The sequence below is a fragment of the Bombus vosnesenskii genome, unplaced genomic scaffold, assembly GCF_011952255.1.
Source record: "Bombus vosnesenskii isolate JDL3184/JDL3185 unplaced genomic scaffold, Bvos_JDL3184-5_v1.1 scf7180000013355, whole genome shotgun sequence".
NCBI lineage: Eukaryota > Metazoa > Arthropoda > Insecta > Hymenoptera > Apidae > Bombus > Bombus vosnesenskii.
In genome coordinates this window covers 2,266,601-2,285,899 of record NW_022882990.1, presented here as the reverse complement: position 1 = coordinate 2,285,899, position 19,299 = coordinate 2,266,601, and the positions used below count along the sequence as shown (strand labels likewise).

General features: G+C 30.2%; 1 protein-coding gene across 2 annotated transcripts in view; it reads left to right on the top strand.

Annotated features, from left to right (window-relative positions):
- Nucleotides 1-19,299, top strand: part of LOC117237031 (forkhead box protein O) — a 292,486-nt gene that overhangs the window by 204,573 nt on the left and 68,614 nt on the right. Inside the window, exon 8 of one of the 2 annotated variants that reach the window (XR_004493932.1) lies at nucleotides 1,976-2,158. The exons of the other annotated variant lie outside the window; for it this stretch is intronic. The gene's annotated coding sequence lies outside the window, so the exon portion shown is untranslated. Of the gene's footprint in view, nucleotides 1-1,975; nucleotides 2,159-19,299 lie in introns of those variants that run through there. 2 annotated transcript variants of the gene reach the window in all.

Here is a 19,299-nt window from a genome sequence, read left to right as displayed (position 1 = left end):
GATTGTGATTATTGATTTAATAGAACATCTGATGCATCTAATTTTGAACATTCGGCAAAAGTCTTTAAGTTAATTTAAATGTAATCGATTGATTCTACATATTCTTAGTTTCCATCGTACTGATTTCTTCCTTTATATAATCTGTACTTTTGTATTGCCTCGTTATATAAGCAGAGTATTCTGTTATTAACCTTAATCTTTTTGGTAGATGATCGAACTATATACTATAAAATTTCTGTGGAATGAAAACATCGAGAAATATATATAATTACATATTTTAGTTCAAACCATATTAAGCAATTTTTCATAATATAAATGAAACCGTTTATTAATTTTAATTTTTTATTAATTTGCTATTAGTTCACCATAGGCGTTGAATTTTAAGTAAATATTGTTAATTATTTCAGCCTTTAAAAATTATATATGCTATGACTGATTATTTAATCTTTACATTGCTGCGATATTTCAATAGAAAATAGTTAACTGATTATACAGGGTGGTTGATAACTGGTGGTACAAGTGGAAAGGGGGTGATTCTACGCGAAAAAAGAAGTCGAAAGTATAGAATAAAAATTCTTTTTTTAATTTTTTTTTTTTAATTTTTCCATCGAGACAACGATCTACAGTGAGATCCGTTATAACGTACCGCACGCGTACCGAGCGAAAATTCAAAGTCGATTTTCTCGAAAACAAAGCCTCAAACGAAAAACAATAACTCGATTTTTTCGAATAGTTACATGTTTCTCGATGTAGTTTTATCATTTACATTTCATCATTTCTGGTATTTTTCAAAGAAATTTTGAATTTTTTATATAAGATGGAGGAATTAGGAAATATACGTATGTTAACATAGTTATTTTACTTCAAGAATTTTGAACAACTTTTTGATAATATAATTTAATGTACAATAATTTAAGAAAAAATAATTTAAGAAAATCTTACAGCTTCTTCTAAATAGTAGTTTTATCATTTACAATTCATATTATTATCATCATATTTCAAAACAACATTTAAATGCCATACCGGAATTACTCTTCCCTAAAAAGCATGTACCTCCTTCAATAAAGTATCTTCCTGGTTGCAATTAGATCTTCGCAATTATCTATTTATCGTACGCGTTCTACGCCGTATAAAAACATTGTTTCCCGTCGAAGGAATCTTCGATCGGCTTCGATAAAAAACCCCTCAGTTGATATACCCCTTAAAGAATGCATGACAAGTGAACCACAACTTAACTCTATTGCATCCCTTAGGTAGAAAATTTCTTAAATGCATGATTTCTCATTTCAATTGTATTCTAAATTTCTCTTAATGTATTACATACTAAACACATTCATGATTTATCTGAATCATAGTTTATCACATAATTCATAATACTCTATTAAGTAATATAAGTAAAGAATATTTACAATGAACTCGCTAAGTCTGAATTAAAAATGATATGTAATAATTTTATGTCATAATCTTGTTAATGAAATATACACATTGATGATTTTCTGCTTTTCAAATAAGTAATTCTGAGACAGCAGATACCAAATTAATCCTTACAGGCTATCACCAGAGGAAATCATGTTAATTATATCAGGAGAAAAATTCAATTCTACTAATTTCTTTTTATTTTAGAAAGCAGTAAAGTCAAATAAATGTAATTTTTATTATCATTATATTTAATATTAAGCTAAAAACAAAAAGATTAGCAACATTGCAATGGTATTATTACAGGACAATGATATTAAGGTAAAATTCGCATAACATGAAATTTCACCTGTGATAAAAATTAAGTTAGTATGCAATACATTAAAACATTGAATGTCTTTTTCCCAGTTAAAACTAAAATGATTTAGAATTTGTCATATTCGATGACTGAAAAATGGTTAACCCCTTATGTTGGAATACCAGTTATGAGGACACGATTTCCTCAACGCCACGTAAGTCTTCTAAATCCTTTGCATTGAGAAATTTTCTTTTTTTTCAGAAATATTCTCACCTGATAAATTCCACAATAAATTACACATCAAATGTGACAATTATGTGATAACAACAACTCAAGCAGTCAACCAACAGCTATCGTAATCATTTCAATTAGTTTATATCACATTTCACTGTACAAGTTATCAATTTTTTTAGTTAAAGTCAAAAAGGATGAATTTCTCCTGTAACTACTCTTTCGCATCATCATCAAAATATTGAAATATATATGCACCTCTAAAAAAACAATATAAGTATCACTTACTTCCATAAGTTCATTTATTTCAAGATGATATAAATAATAGCAAATTCTAAGATAAATTTAAAAAAAAGTATTTGCAACGTCATTATCTTTTTCTGTCTTTTAATTTATAGAATTAATTAGTGTGCTTTCTGAACAAATAATGTAATAATATATAACATAATATATAAAATAGTGCAATAATAATATAACAAACGGAAATTGTTTCATTCTTATATAATTCGGTTCTCAAACATTGAGCTGATGGCAGGAGGTATTAAGTGAAATGGATTAAAGGGTTGCAACCCATGAGGCAATGGCGATCCTGAAGAACTGGTGAATGTAACAGCAAGAGGACGATAACTCAAGCAAACCGGTAGTAACGATAGAACTACGTTACAGCCCCAGGGAGAAAAAACTTTTGATTTACTTCTGCGCAACGTTTGGTCATGTGCCCGTGTCCCATATATACGGTAAAGGACTGTTAACCCACTTCTGGACGAGCTACAACGCGATACAGTCTGTATCGATCAGTCGATCACGTTCCTCTTTTCGCGTCTAGATAACCGACCAGTACCTCTTTCGTCGCTAGAAATGTCCGCCAAGGTAGGCTCCCTCTCAATACTCGTTTCTCCGCACCTTCTAACACTACCTTCTGTACCTGTTCCCCTATGTCCCCTGTGGGAGTGGTACTCGAACCAGGCGACCTCGACGATTCCTCCGTAATGCCAATAAGGAATGCCGGCAAGCACGCATTCTTGTCGACAGAAAATGTCGTGATCCGCCTGACCTGGTGGAAAAAAGCCTCGATTAAATCGAGACGGAAGAGAGGCGCAGAGATTGTACAAACGACCGAGTATGTGCATTTATGTAACCCGTACGTTTCCGCGATTGGGGAAGAGGGGAACACGCAACAATCGCATTTCTTTTATAGGATGTCCACTGATTGAGAACGGGAAAATAGAAGTCTTGTTTACTTGTTTTTATTAATTTCCTTTTTTTTTTTTTTACAACGTCCGTCTTTGCAATCTGGGTCGCAGGTAACGTAATTATTTCGGCCGGATTCATGAACAATGCGATCCATTTATTACTCCCTTTTTTAATCCTTTACCATGTTGCCTTTTCTACTTCCCTTTTCCTTTTTCCTTTTTGGTTAGTTGGTATGACAGTACTAGGTAGGTATTCTTATAAGTTTTGGAGAGGGAATACAGAATGTAATAATCACTGTGATAATTTCGTAAATAATACTAATATTTTGATGCGTTAACTGATAACATTTCTAAAAAGATGATCTTCTCCCTTTTACAGTTTTGTGTGATATTCGCAATTATTAGGAAAGTTTATAAGAAAATTTAAGAAAAATTTAAGTACAATGTATTTTAATAACAATCATACACTTTTATGTCTTTTTTCAAATTCTTGAAATTTTCTGAAAATGAATTTCGTCAAGTAGTTTTTGAAGACCATTGAAGTTTCAAATTGTTTCATATTAAAAAGTTCTAGAATGATCAGAATAAATGATAGCGAGTTGCACAATATATGATAATAAGTTGCACAGTTAAAGAAGAACAGATTTTGCAAGCTTTTTGTCGATACATTAAATCTAGTATAATCACGTTTTTTATTATTTCGGGTGCTTTTGTTTAGTTTCTATACTTACTGTACAACTAGGCGTTGACACCGATTGAAAATAAGTACAATTTCCATTCCTCTCGAGAAATTTGTAATAATCTTCATTTAATCTCAAGAAATACACAACGAAATATTTATATCAGTCATTAAAAACATTGTGAACTATCTGAACAATTTAATACTTACATATCCATGCCGCCAGACACAAACATTAGAGCATTTGTTGATAATTAGGATAAATTGGATGCTTTTTACTGTTTACATTTCCAAATGTAATTTGGAAATTATTAATAAACATTGCGTATTGGTATATATTTGTATTTGAGTATATAAAATATTCAAAATATAATAGCGCTTCTTATAGTAGCTAGTAGGTAACACAATTTTCCACCTATTGTAGGTCTCCTTTTTTAATTATATTCATAGAAATATGAATTTGCATAAATATCTGGATTCTATCTATTATCAATTTGTAATTTTCGTCACATTATATGTGTGTCATATTGTCGTAATATAATATATTGTAAGAAAAACTTATTATCGTTTCTTAACAAATGTAATGAGTAGAAGTAAACTTCATTTCTTTCTAAACATAGTAATCACAATCATCTAAAAAAATACTGTGTATATTGGTGCGTTCAGCATATTGCATATAACTTTTTAAAGAACTGCAACCAAAAAATCTCAAACTATCGATAATGCTTTTTGTCTATACAAATACTATAATCTATTGTAATTATGTGCTGTTTATCTATACAAATATTATAGAAACTTCTACAGTTAAAGCAAACCTCGCTTGATGTTTCAAATACTTCATAGAGGAAAAGTAAGTGTCTCAATACATATATTTAAACAGTACAAATATTTTAGTATTTCATTCACGGTAAATATTCAAGGCAATGGTAAAGAGAGTAAAAAGAGCATAAGAAAGGAGGGCATAAAAAGGGAAATGGAAGATGTGAACGTAGTAGTATGAATAGTGATAAAAATCGGTGGATAAATAATAAAGGGGAAAGGAGAAAAAAATATGAATTAAGAAAGAAATAAAAGGTGAAAAAAGAATTGAAAGGAGAAATTGAGGCGATGAATATATTGACAAATGCATATTGTGTAGAACAGGCACTGATAGAAGTTCGTAAATACAAGAAAAAGGATATATGTACGTGTATTAAAATAAGAGGCAGACTAAAAAGGAAGAAAGGGGATGAAATATGATATATATAAAAAAAGAAACAACCAGGAAGAAAAACAGTACAAGAATAAATAAAAAAAAATCGTCAAGATAAAACTCTGCATGTAAAGAAACATTTTGTTTTTCTTTATTTTATTAAGGTTTTGGTAAGAACATGGTAATTCTTTTTGATCAAATTCCTTGCTTTAGACGACGATCTTTTTCATTGATTTCCTTATTAAGACAAACTCAATGGTGATTGTAAATATAAATACACGAAAAACCTGTAATACAAAATAACCATTATGTTAGAGTAAGATATGAAGGATTCAGGATAATATGAATTAGTTCATTATAATATCGTGGATATGATTTCTTGAGAGTAAATTATAGAATTTCGTTATTCGATTAGTCGATCTAATTTGATGTATAACATAACTTTCTTATATTGTATTTGTGTAAACTCTGCATTCAATTGAAATTATTAAATGTTTTAATAATTTAAGTTGAAGTTTGAAAAACATTATATATTTAATGTACATAGATTGGTGGTGATATTCAACTTCCACTAACATTGTACACGTGAAGATAGCTGCAGGGATCTGTTTTCATTCTGTAACACGATTTCAACTTGCATCCCTTTGTATTTTGTAAATTGAAACTTTCTAATTTTTTTGTAAACTAAAAGGAATAAAGTTATAAAATGTATCTGTTTCAGCAATAACGATCGAGAGTTAATGTTTATATTTTGTACATGAAATTGAAAGTTTTCCAAGTGTTTGTATAATATCAGGATATTTTACTTTGTGTGTGGCTATTACTTTTATTTAATTTGAATCACACATTATTGAACCATATAATAATAAAAGACATTCTCAAATACTATATTATGTTGTCAAGAGAAAATAGAAAATTGAGTACAATTATTTATAAAAAAATTCAATCAAGTTTATATTACATATGAAAAATATATTACAATAATAAATACCTTATGGAAATCCATTACACGATTCAGAAGCGCAAAATGATGATGAAGCGCATGATTTAAAATAAAATTGTTTGTTATAGTGGCACAATTATCTATCACCTGGAACTTTAAAAAATTGTAGGACTTGTAGGATTGTAGGATTGTAAATGATTTAAGAAATAGTAATGAAAAAATATTAGAGAAATCCTTGAAATTTTTTTTCATAATCAAGATATTAGAAAAAGAAATTCAACAATATAAATTGTCTGAAAAAAAGATAGTTACAAAATAGAATATTACTAATACAAATGTTTACTATTAGTAATAGGCAATATTTATCGTTAATCCTCTCAGGTCTGAATCTTTTTTAGACTATAAGGAAAACTGCAGTTTTAAATAAATTTTCTTTTTTGCCCAAAAATTAAAGGCTATCGTCGCGAGACTAAAGGTGAGATCTTCTGTGTGTGCCCAACGCGCCTGTCGCGTCAGACGCAACCTTATACCCGAATTACCCCACATGTGGCCAAAAGAAACGCATGATTCTCCATTGTGATGGTACAAAGTACAAATGCGGAGTAAGACTGCGTTTGACGTAGATTCACGCGTCGGACACACGTAGGAAATCAAGCCTTTAACGGTTCGTCTGCGTAAAGTATCTCAAGTATCGTCGCGACGTCTCCAACACGGAGGGAAATAATGGAGAATCGGAGGGCGACAACGCTCGTTCTTGCGAGGGGCAACCGGGCTTGTGAAGTTGCTTAATCGAGCGTGCGTTTTCAATGAATTATTCAAGATTGAGTGTCTAATAGTTGTCACGGCAGGCCGTGTTTAAGGAGGCGTTTATTCTCATTATCCAATCCGCGTTCACGCCTTTTCGTTTACGTCTAAACCTACACGTGTTCACGCGTCCTATGTTTTTCTTCTTCTCTCTCCCTTCCTTTCTTTCTATCAGCGTCACCCTTCCTTTAATTCATGCGACTTCTATCATGCGACTAATACGATGTTGTCCTTCGGTTCGATATGGTTCTATTCACGGAGGGGACCATGATACTCGTTGAACGACTCAAAGTTTTATCATTAATGCGTGTATACAACTGAATTACCAATATAATCGATCTTTCTCACAGGAAATTGAAGTTTCACTCGGATTTGTGGAAGGTTTCGGTATTTTTTAGTAGTCCTTTAATATTGTAGCGCCTCATGTCTACTCGTATTTTGTACTGGATTTGTCTTATATAATTTCCTATATCGCACACTGCGAAAAAAGTTTTGGTAATAAATACGTGTGGTACATTATTTTCTTTCTTATCTTATATAAGTATCTTGATGATTTATTATCAGAATTCTTCTATAAAATACGTACATATGAGCAGTAAAATTGAACAATTTCTTATAATTGAATCATGTATTTATGTCATTACTATGTCTCATATTAAATTATTAAATATTACTATCAACCATAAGTTTTTGTTCAAAATTAAAACAAAACTTAACATGTTATATGTTACAACCTAATGGTACTATGATAGTTCCCCCAATGATATTATGATAGATTAATTTAATATTATTATCTGTTTTCGAATGTTCTTGGAAAAAGCGTCAAAATTTGACTAAAAATCTATCTAATAATCATACACTTTCCCATGTTTCTTCAATTTAGGATATTTGAGTACATCTCACCCAAATCCTTAAACGATCATTACTCAAGTGTAATATTATAAAAAACAATCTATATGATGACTTATTGTTCAATGTAAATTAACGGGTTCTATAAAAATATTTATCATAAAGTCCACAACTTTACGAGTTAAATAAATATAATTCTTCAGTAATACATATAACAATTATATGTAACGTATTGAATATATTGTTTACATATTGCGTCCACTCTCATCAGTCTCTATATCTGTATAAAATGTTACTATGTGTGTTCTAAGACCTTCCAGTACAACTCCACTTTGACCACATTTCTCCCATTAAGATCGACAATAATTTCAGTAGCACCGAGTCGATTCATATAAAATCACGAATAATCGACTAACAAGTAATCTCGATGTCGCGTCGTCGCGCGAAAGGAGGCCATTAAACTTTCATTAGTCACGTTGTTTACGATCAGTACTATTTAGCGGATCGCGGAGTAACATTAATCGGCTAGCGCCTAACTATATTTATGCTGGCGTTCGCTATACTTAGGGAGTCAGAATTTGTATTGTACGCATTGGTATACATGCGCTACGGACGCCGACTGAGTTACATGAATAGCGTATTGCGAAAATAAAGCAAGCACAGTTATAATTGCAATAATCAGCAGCGAATAATATTATTAGCCGCGGTTGGAGACCGCTATACTCTGATGCACGATCGCCTCTTTAAAATATTGCCGCTGGAACGACCCCGCTAAACTTATTACCCCGAAACAAGCGGCAATTTTAACCGCGATTCCAGTAGAAATTGCACCCCCATATTGCGTCGATTGTTATTATTGAAAGAAACGCCAGCTATGCTTTATATTATATTACTCTTGTAATTAGATTGCTGTATGCGAATGCATTCTTCGAAATGAAACGGTGGTATATTAGTCGCATATTGATCATTAGGTAAGAAATTATCCTTCTTCCTACAGTGTTGACACTTTTCGACACATATGAGTTTCGAAACTCATTTATATGTCCGTAAAATGATATATATAGTAGGTACCGTATAGAGGAATACGTAGATAACAGCAATAACAGGACGCAAATCGTTTTATAATACAAACACGAGCAAAAACAGAAGTTTCATACCTTGAAACTTGTAGTTAATACACGGTTACCTGACGGATTTTCAAACTTAATTTTTTCGAAAACGGAGCCTTAATTGAAAAAATGTTATTCGTCTTTTTCGACTTATGTTTCATGTAGAATCACCATTTGGCCGATTACACCATAATTTTGGAAACATTATATATAGCACAATAAATTTCTCACTATTATTGGACACAATGTTCAGCAATTAGTATAACAATATGCGTATGAATGATGTATATGGCTGACAGATAAATATATGTAAGTGTATGTATATTAAGCTCAAAAATGCTAAATGCTGGAAGAAAACGACAAGTTCTTTTTAAATTGGGATATATGTGTATTGGTTTAGGTTAGATAAATTAGGGCCATCGGAAGCCAGTTGAAAACACTGTCGCAAACACTACCTAATAGTACCGAAGGTCTATTATATATAGAGACCTTCGTATATGTATCTTCGGATGATTGATTTCCATGATTTCCCGAAACTAAAATTTTATATTTTATGTCTATTATCCCATTCAATGATATACACCAAATTTCGTCGTGATCAGCCACCGGCATCATTAATAAGGAATAATAACCATATTTGTTAGGTTTCATACAAACTTGTTATTAAATTTTTGGGTACTGGTTGGTAAATCGCATAGAACAGTAAATAATATTGTTTAAACGTAATTAATAATTTGTGTACATTAAGTGATAGTAAGTATATATATTTCAAAGTTCAATAAGGTAAAAAGGATAATAATGTAATAGTATGCCATTCCGTAATTATTCAGTAATTTAGTATTATTTAATGACACGTGGTAATCAAATGATGAAGAAAATCCTGCGAGTTCAAATACTGACTTATACTTATTACTACATCAGTTAATGACGAGATTATCCCAGCTCTTATAACTTTATGTACCAAAATGTACTTTGTTTATATACTTAAGTTAATATCTTCATTTAAAGAAGATTCATTATCTTAATAGTAACATAGCAGAACACTTATTTGAAGAAAGAATATTACATATAAGCTTTTATTCGCTTCCTTAACGTGCTCTACCAAACCTTTTTATCAAGACATTCCAAATATTAAATCATTATAAGGATAACGTCTTGATAGTATAGCTGAAATACAAGTTTGCGCTCTGGTCTGATTTCATGATAACTTTAATATAGTTTTTTTGATTAATTTCTATATTATAATAAAATTAAAAAATTATAATACTACAACAGAACATTATTCAATGTCATTAAACGTCATTAAACTTAAATGTATTCCACATATTTATATTTTTGAAAGCTTCTTTCACTTACCTGTTATCATACCGCGGTATTCTGCTAATCATTAAGGGGATGACAAATAATTTGTTTACAGTTACTATTTCATACTTTTCATATCAGAACAAGAAACTGTAATTAATTATAATCATTTTCATCATGAAACAAATCCTTTTGAAATACTGTAATTATAGAGAATTTTATCCTATATTCCAGATTAGAGAAATTCTAAATGAGAATCAAAAGCAGTTTCCTTTCTGAAAAAAACACGATGTTATATATATAATAATACCTAATTCCATAGTATTTTCAGTTTTCATTATCGTCATTATTAACCATATACGTACGTGGAGTTGATGCGACGTGACGTTAAAACCTACCTGAAAAAGTTACAATTTTCCTTCTTAAACAACAAAGAAAATTCTAACTATATAGGGTTAAGAACTTTGCAATAAAATCAATTTTTCTTGCCGAAAATTAACCGAGTTCCTCATTAAACTACCGACTGAAATATATAAATAGCTTTCAAAATACAGAGGAGCAGTTTCCGGAACAAGGAGGGAAAATGCGATATCCTTTCGTGGAAGGAACTGAGAACCAATTAATCCGTCCTTCGTGAAATCGACGGGACGGTTGCAATAAATTCGTGCCACGATCCCACGATTCGACCCCCGTCGAAGATAAAGTATGTCATCGTCGGCGATGCGAGTCGTACGCGCCGATAGTCGTCGGGAAAGTTCTCGTTTTCGTGCGGATACGACCGGTCACCGAATATATAGGAGTGACGTGGCGCCGAGATGCGTGTAAGAAGGGTGATACGAAATATCGTCGACCACGTTTCGTGCCTCTTGCCATGCTACCCGATACACATTGGCCTACTTTTCGAATCGAGGGAACCAAGACCGAGAACACATTCAGGGAACAGAAACGCATGCAAAAGTGAACTTCCATAGATGTTCGTCACGGTATTTAAATGCCTCGTCAAATCAGATTGGACGTTATTGAGATGATTGATCGACGAATCGAACTAATCGTCATTGCTTCTTGCAGATGATATTGAAATGTTGTGAGATTATGGAATAAAGGAAATAGTAATTTGAGTATTCAATGACATTCCATGTGTTTTTGTAAAAGAACTTTAAGCTTTATATCTTACTTTACTAGCTGACACAAAAGTGTTTGAACACTTAAAAAACGTTTCGTGTATGTTATAGAAAACGTTTCAAGATTTCATTAGCACGGTAATGAGACATGACTGTCATGTATGTTGGTGAAGTGTAAAACGAACTTAAAATCGTATATAGGAGATACAAGATATTTGTCGCAAACATATTTAAAAAATAAAAAACAGGTGTAGGTGCAGCATGAATAATCACTTTAAACATATAAATGCTAAACATGGTGTTACTGAATGTGGGAAATTATTAGTATAATAGTTATATAATTAACTTCTTAAATACTTATATAATCTCTGCAAAATCTATATATATGTGTATAAAATATACATATTTTCTAAATATATTCGAATACATCATCAACTCTATTACAAATAATTTGTCACTCTCTTCCGCTTTATGTAACCATCAGAGTAGAAATTAAGTTTACCTACGTAAATATTATGTAATTATGCCTAATACTTATTTTAAGACCACACATATAAGTTCTTTTACTTCCGAAGACTATTTACATTCAAAACCAAAATTACAACTACTATCAGAATATTAATAAAACTACTAATAAAATGTAGTACTATAGCGATATCGAAATAGATATGTGATATTGAAAATCTTCGTCACAATTACTTCCAAATTAAAGAAATCTTACTATCACAAAATTCGAACGTTAATGGTTATTGATCACTGTTATTAACAAAACATGTAGCTCAAAACAAACAATGTAGCTCAAAATCTTGATTACAATTACTGGTTTTACAACATTTACTGGTTCTCAATGATTACTCACAAATAAGTCGTGTGCTAATGCTCCATAGATTTGTCCTATACTTGGACTTGTTGTTTGAGTAAAGAACTGTTTTGGATAGCATTGATTGCTTGCAAACAACAATTCGTTATCTTATATTCAAATTATTACGCCCAATTCGGGCGTAGAAATATGATTTTTTACGTTGTAGGTATTATATATTTTTAGACTGTAAAGTGTACTTGAACGCCGAGGTCGAAAGATGACAGAGGAAAAGATTTTCAGTCTGTGGGACTCGGTATTTTTGTGAGTCTCTGAAGTCTGTATCGATATTAGAAAAACCGCGATTATTGCATGTCGAATTCCGGAATCCTATTCCGGACTATGAACTTCTGATAAAATTGTCGTAACTAAATTAGGAAACGTGAAAGTGAAAATTATACAAACATGGCACGTTAAATAAGGCCGATATTGAATACATGTTGAAAATACTTCTGAAATGTTCTATTATAATATTCTTCGTCGTTTTAAAAATAAAAGTTATTTTTATTACCCACTCTTAAGATTACATAATGTTCCTAAATGTAATGAAAACTGTTTTGGTAAAACGAGTAACATCTTGTTGGGAAGCTTCTTGTCAACACGATAAGTGATGCTTTAGAATTAATTAAGTATTTCCTTATATATAAACCTATCGAATAATCTTATATTAAATGTAACGAATAATTTGAAGCGTGTCTTTAACGATATAAATTAAGTTGCTAAGTATTATGGTTATGAAGTAATTACGTAAGTTAATATTGTCTGCTCCTTCCCTATTATATTTATACAAAATAAATAAATATAATGTACCAAACTAAGGCGATAAGAAAATGACACAATCTTATTTTATAAGTTTAGTTATATAGTAATTGTATAAGTTATTGATACATTTTAATGAAGTAGTAAATATAAAATATCAAGCTGAGGTAGTACAAATGGTACCATCTCCTTTTTTTCGCGTAAAAATGTAGAATTTTGTTTACTAGTAAAGTACTCTGTTCAATAATAGTAATACGAGCATTGATGATGTATCTCGCGTCTACTCGAATTTAATGCTACACTGAGCGAAGCTACAACACTGTATAATTAAAAAGAGGAAATACGAAACAGTTGTACTTTTAAATTTGACCCTCTAAATGTGAAACTTTAATTCGACACATATGTACAATGGCATCGCATTCGCTTCAATATTTTCACAATTGCAAATCGCAATATTGACCAACATACCTTGAAACCTGTATATATTTTAATGTACAAATATTATATTATACATATAAATATATGTATAAATGTGTATATCGATAAGTAATAAATAATGCAGGGAATTATTTAAATTTTATATTTAAAAAGTTACATTGCAAATTTTTTAAATAACCTTTTGAATGTCTTTTAAATAATTCATTATAAGAACTACTACTAAAAATACGAAGCTATCTACCACGTAGGGTGTCCCACTTAAATTGAACATTTAAATTCTATTTCATTTATTATTGAAGATAAGGAAAGATAATTAAAAGAAATATTTCCAGGCAGATCTTATATATTCTTGTATGGAAATACGTTCAAGAATACCTGATGTGTTAATTTTTCAAATCTTGTGTAGTTCAACGTATAGGTATAAAAGGTCAGAAATGTGGTTCTATTAAAGAAATATACATCTACAGATGATTCAAGCATTTACTGCAAATGAATCTAGTTAATATTTTCCTTGTAAAAATACTAACCTTTTCAATGTACAATTACTTCACTACGATTGAGTATAGATATAGCTATGTGGTATATTTAGGTGGAAATGTTCGAGGTTGTTTTATTTCTACATGAACATTGCTTTCGGAGAATTCCATAGAATCCAGTTATAAGATATAAACGCACTCGTACATTTGATACGAAGAGAGAATAGTAAAATTCATAAAAATAAACAAAGTTTTGAATCGGTAAATAATTAAATTAAGTTTCGAAAAAAATAGTAGCTTATGAAATCAGATTTCACTTATGTTAAATTAAGTTCTCAAAATTGTGGGTACTCGTGAAAAGAAATTCTGTTAATGCTTTAATATCAAAAATCTAGGTAAAATTTATTTTTAATTTTCGGTATTAATTTTCGATATAATTATTATTAATTTTCGGTAATTACAATATTTTTAATTTTCGGGCGCATACTTCTAAAACCTTTATATCGATATCATATACTGTATAGAGATATTATAAGTAATAGCATAATCATTATAAAATAGAAAAAAGATGCTGTGCAAATAACAAATCATTCTTCAACTCATTCTGGAAATTGAGAATTACGTGAAAAATACATCAACGTTATCTACGTGTACCACTTCTAACAGAGAAACAAGCAATAAAAAGATTTTGATTTTTGATTAAATGATCGAATCGTTTATCATTGAACTTATCTCCGAATTATTTTGTCATTTAGTAGTAATAGTGATCGACTTCACTAAAAGTACATACTCATAAAATGATCATGTCTCATAACGATATTTTATACTTATGCCTCAGACCTTGATCATACAGAGAACTGCGAGCGGCAGAGCTGTCACCGCATCACTGCGTTGCTGCTCAATTGCTGTATGGCTTATTTCATGTAATTCCATGAGTTTTATTTATTTTCTACCGCTGTGTCGTCACTTGTTTGCCCGCTCTTGCCGTTCGTCGCTGTCTGTATGATCAAAGCCTTAAAAGCTCTGTGTACACTAGATTACAAGTATTGATGGAATATAATATTCCAAATCAGGTTGCAAGATATCTTCGAATCTCATAACTGTATTGACAAAATATATAAGTTAACTAAATTATAAATAATTTGAACATACGCATTTCAAGTTCTTTTAAATTGATTTTTAATATTAAATTTTTTATATTATCTATTGCAATATAGGGTAAGATTATTTTTATGTACATATTAACGGCGAAACTTCCGTAATCGTCCGTGCTCTGATTCGGCTGAAATGCTGAACATAGCATCTTTGTAGATAAACGAAGGTTTAAAAGAAGGATTTTTATCGATTCAGGAGTTAAGATACTTATTCCTTTTTCCTAAATTTAACCCAATCTTATTCTTGTATCGACATAAATCATCTTTTTCTTATATTTTACTCACCATTTTTCATTTGGAATTAATTGCATTTTTCTGCATTCTCTTGTATTCCATTCCACAATAATTCTGAAATGTTCTATGATCTCTCAATATTCTGGAAAGAGATAATAAATATATATGATCCAACATTTTAGAAATACAAGTTGCGAAATACACGTTTGTACTCAGTACTCGTTATCGGCCAACTAACTCTAAATTACGAACTAAAAGTAACCACGAGCAATGTAAACAACACGTAATGTAAACATCATGTGCCGTGACATACATCAGAAAAAATATCATCACGTCGATATGTATAAGAAAAAGAAAATGATATTAAAGAAATGTCTTTGTGGGACGCCAAAAATCTTTCTCCTGCAGCGTTTTTGTTTAAAAGAAATATTTTTTCAAAATTTAACAGCCATATTAACCATAGTAACGAACACAAAACTGAAAAATAAAAATAGAAAAGTAAAAAATATTCTTTTTCTATGATACAGAAGGTATTATTTATATTCAGGTTTTAGTTGACTATTTACCAATACTTATCATGATATTAATTGCTATTAACATTAATGTTCTAAATTTAATATTAATAATGCACCGGAATTCTCTCATACTAATATTATAAATACTAAATATTACATATAAGTATTTATTTACATAAATGTTCGTAAGTCTTTTCAAATCTAATTATACATATGAGCATAACTTTAGCGTCAGTCAAGTCTTACTATTATAAAAAGGCTTTAGAAATGATTCCAGATAGCAATAGGAGATATATATGGTATATGAGATAATAATGGTCGAGAAGATTCGTTTCGTATGTCGAAATATAAATTACATCGTAATACCTGTTCCATTTTTTGAGTGGACTTTGTACAGAAGGTAATAAAAATCCTGTTCTCCATCGTATGTATCTTGGAACATAATAATTTTCATGCTCCATTCGTTTGTTCAAGAAATATTGAATTATTTAATATTAGTAACTCTATCATGTATTCTAATCATTTTACAAATACCGTTTTGTACAGAGTAATTTATATTATTTGCATATATGTACATAAAAAGTGAAATAACAGAAAAAGTAATTAATATCAGTTTTTAAAACAGTTGCACGAATATCGTATGAGAATTCTATCCAAAAAGGGTTTGCTAAATTTAAAATGAGATCTCAATAAATTCCAAATAACAGAGTTTGAATAGCACTTATACAAACTATTTCGTTACAAAACATCAAAATACTAATCCTGAAATAACAATATAGCTTGAAATCAACATTAATACATCTCTCTCGTACTATTTTCGAACGTTTCGAATACGTCTCACTATTGCTTATAACGTGTTTTCAAGCACTGCTGAAACTCATGTATGCACAAAGCACGTTTAACACTTCCACTGTTTATCAAATTTCCATTATTTATGATACCTGTTAACAACTCATTATCATCAAAAATCTATTTCCATATTATGTGCATTTATACATATACTTTGTTTATCTATTATTACAAAAACTTTTTCCAAATTTCGTGATTTTCAATTTAAGTAAGTATAAAAAACTGAGCCATAAACATAAATAAGTAAGTAAGTTAAATAAGTAATTTCGGAGTATTATCAGTACAGAATATAATCAAACATATCGTACAAAAATAAGTAAAAAATATGCAATAATATTTTTTCATTCAAGGTTCATTTCTAAGAAGATTGACTTTGAACGTTCACTACATAAGATAAGACTTGCTTGCTTGTATTTTTGTGAACCTGATCACGTACATTGCAATAATCGAAAAATGTATATAAAAACAATAATTATCATAGTGTTACTTGACAACCTGTATATTTTATAATAGCTACGTACGTAAATTAATTATGTACGCAGCGAGTAATCGAAATCGATCTTGCCTAAAACTATGCTTTAAGTAAACAAATTTCATTTTCTCTTTTTACACTACTAGTTTATGTAAAGAATCATATTTTGTCTTTTCTAAATGAATATAATATATAATATATAAATACATGCATATTCAAGTCAGTATAACTCAAACTTAAATTGACTCCCTCAAAAATTCTTCTATTTTAAGTCTTTTCTATAATTCTGATGTACTTTTGCATAAGGTTTCCTATCAACTTGTACAATATGTTTATTTCATACAGGAATCAATCAAACATTTTATACGCTGCAAAAGAAAAACGAAGTTTAATTATTATTCCAACCACGTTAGTTAAAATTATATATTTATTATGTTATTTATATATATTATATATACAATATATAATATCTATATTATTTATTACATATACTATATTATTTAAAATTTCATTATTATGATATCTAAGCCTCGAAAGTTTAATCACATAATTTAAATTTAACCATGAATTATTGGAAAAACTCTGTTTAAAACTTCACGAGTTCTATTTTTTACGTGTCACATATCTTAAGAGTAAATGCGACTTGATTCCAAGACGTATGTGAAAAACGTGTTAACGATTAATCTATCATCTCTAGTCAAATAGTTTGTACTCGCTTTAATACGTATGAAAATTGACTTACGCATCTGCGAAGTTCGCCTTGACTGACGAAGATGATAGAGTGGTCGTGTTACATAATCAAAGTGCGTAGACCAGGTCACTATGCGCGATATCTACTCAATGTCCTCCCGTGATCAGCCAATCGGGAGAAAATGTGTACCGCGAGATCAGATTTTTGTCTTATTGCTTTATCGAAGGATACGAATTTTATCGATACTGCCTATCTAATAATCTGCCCAGTTTTATCTAATTTATTGTGTGATTTTGTAGCGCGACAATATCCCTCAAAAGTAAAACAGACTAGGACTCGAAAGTCATGTTCTTCATCTCTATGTCTGAGATTCTTCTTTTAGGAAGATATTTCTTGGCTATCTGTACATTATACGCGCGCATACTAACAAACAATTCAAAAATGGCGAGAACAGCGGAATTACTGGTATTATTTATGTCACACTATTTTTATTCGAAAGCGGTGATGCGAGGACTATATCTTTCTTTAAAAAAGGATTCTTTTAGCCATTTTATATAACATATTATTTTTTAACAACTTTGTTAGAACGGCTTTTCTATATTTAATAAAAAGTCATTTTTACAGTGGCTTACTATAGAGAGATTACGTGTTACAACACTCAAGTTTGAAGATGAATATTTCCATTTCGGTAAGGCTAAACTCTGAAAATTAAATCATTTATAGGTAATATGCTAAACAACGTATTATGGAAATTTCAAAGAAGTTGTAAGAAAGTCAATTTACGCTACAAATAACTTAAAGTATCGAAATTGCGAAAACGATCATCGAATCTTCGAGAATGTTGATTAATTATGTATACATTTCGCTGCATCCACCGAAACCGAATGAATTATTTGTAAATATGTATTTTTAGATCTCACTTCTTTGCTTATTTATTATTTCTGGACTTCGTTAATTTTTACAGCAGATTAATTTTAAATTCCAGTGTAATTTCAGTTAACAGACAGATCACTTATTATTCTCAATCTATCACTTCTCATTTTTCTGAATAAATCATAAGTTCAAATAACGTAACAGATCTATGATTCGGTTTAAAGAATTATTGAAAATCATTTCCTAATAACACTAGCAAATACATATATTTATAAATAAGTACAAGTAATAAATGAAGTTTTAAAAAATTATTAAATGGCAATTAGGGTATTAAATATGTTCTAAAATTATAATATACGTTATACATTCCAAAGTTTGTAATTATTCTAAAAAATAATAATGTAATATAGCTCAATTGATAAAAAATAAAACAATAAATAAAAGCAATGCATACATCATATTATATAAAATTAACAATATTATTTGTTTAATTGATAAAAAGAATACAGAATAAGGGAGAACATGAGAAATTACTTTTACAGTGTATTATGTATATTGTAACAACGCACGCAGAATTAGTTTTGAAAGCTTGGTTGTGGCAGTTAAAGGGGTGAACAGCTGAGTATCGTTTTCGCGTTGTTGGGTAAATTAACGTCGCGACACGACGGAGGGAAACTTCTGAAATAAAATCTGTAAGGTAACGTGAAAAAGTAGTGGTCGTCCGTGGTGCGCGACGCTGAACTACCACGGTCTATTTAACACGGAAGGTACAGAAAAACGAATTACAGGAGTTTTCGAGGCGTTTTTCTTCCTTTTGCTTCTGCTACATCATGACCGTGATT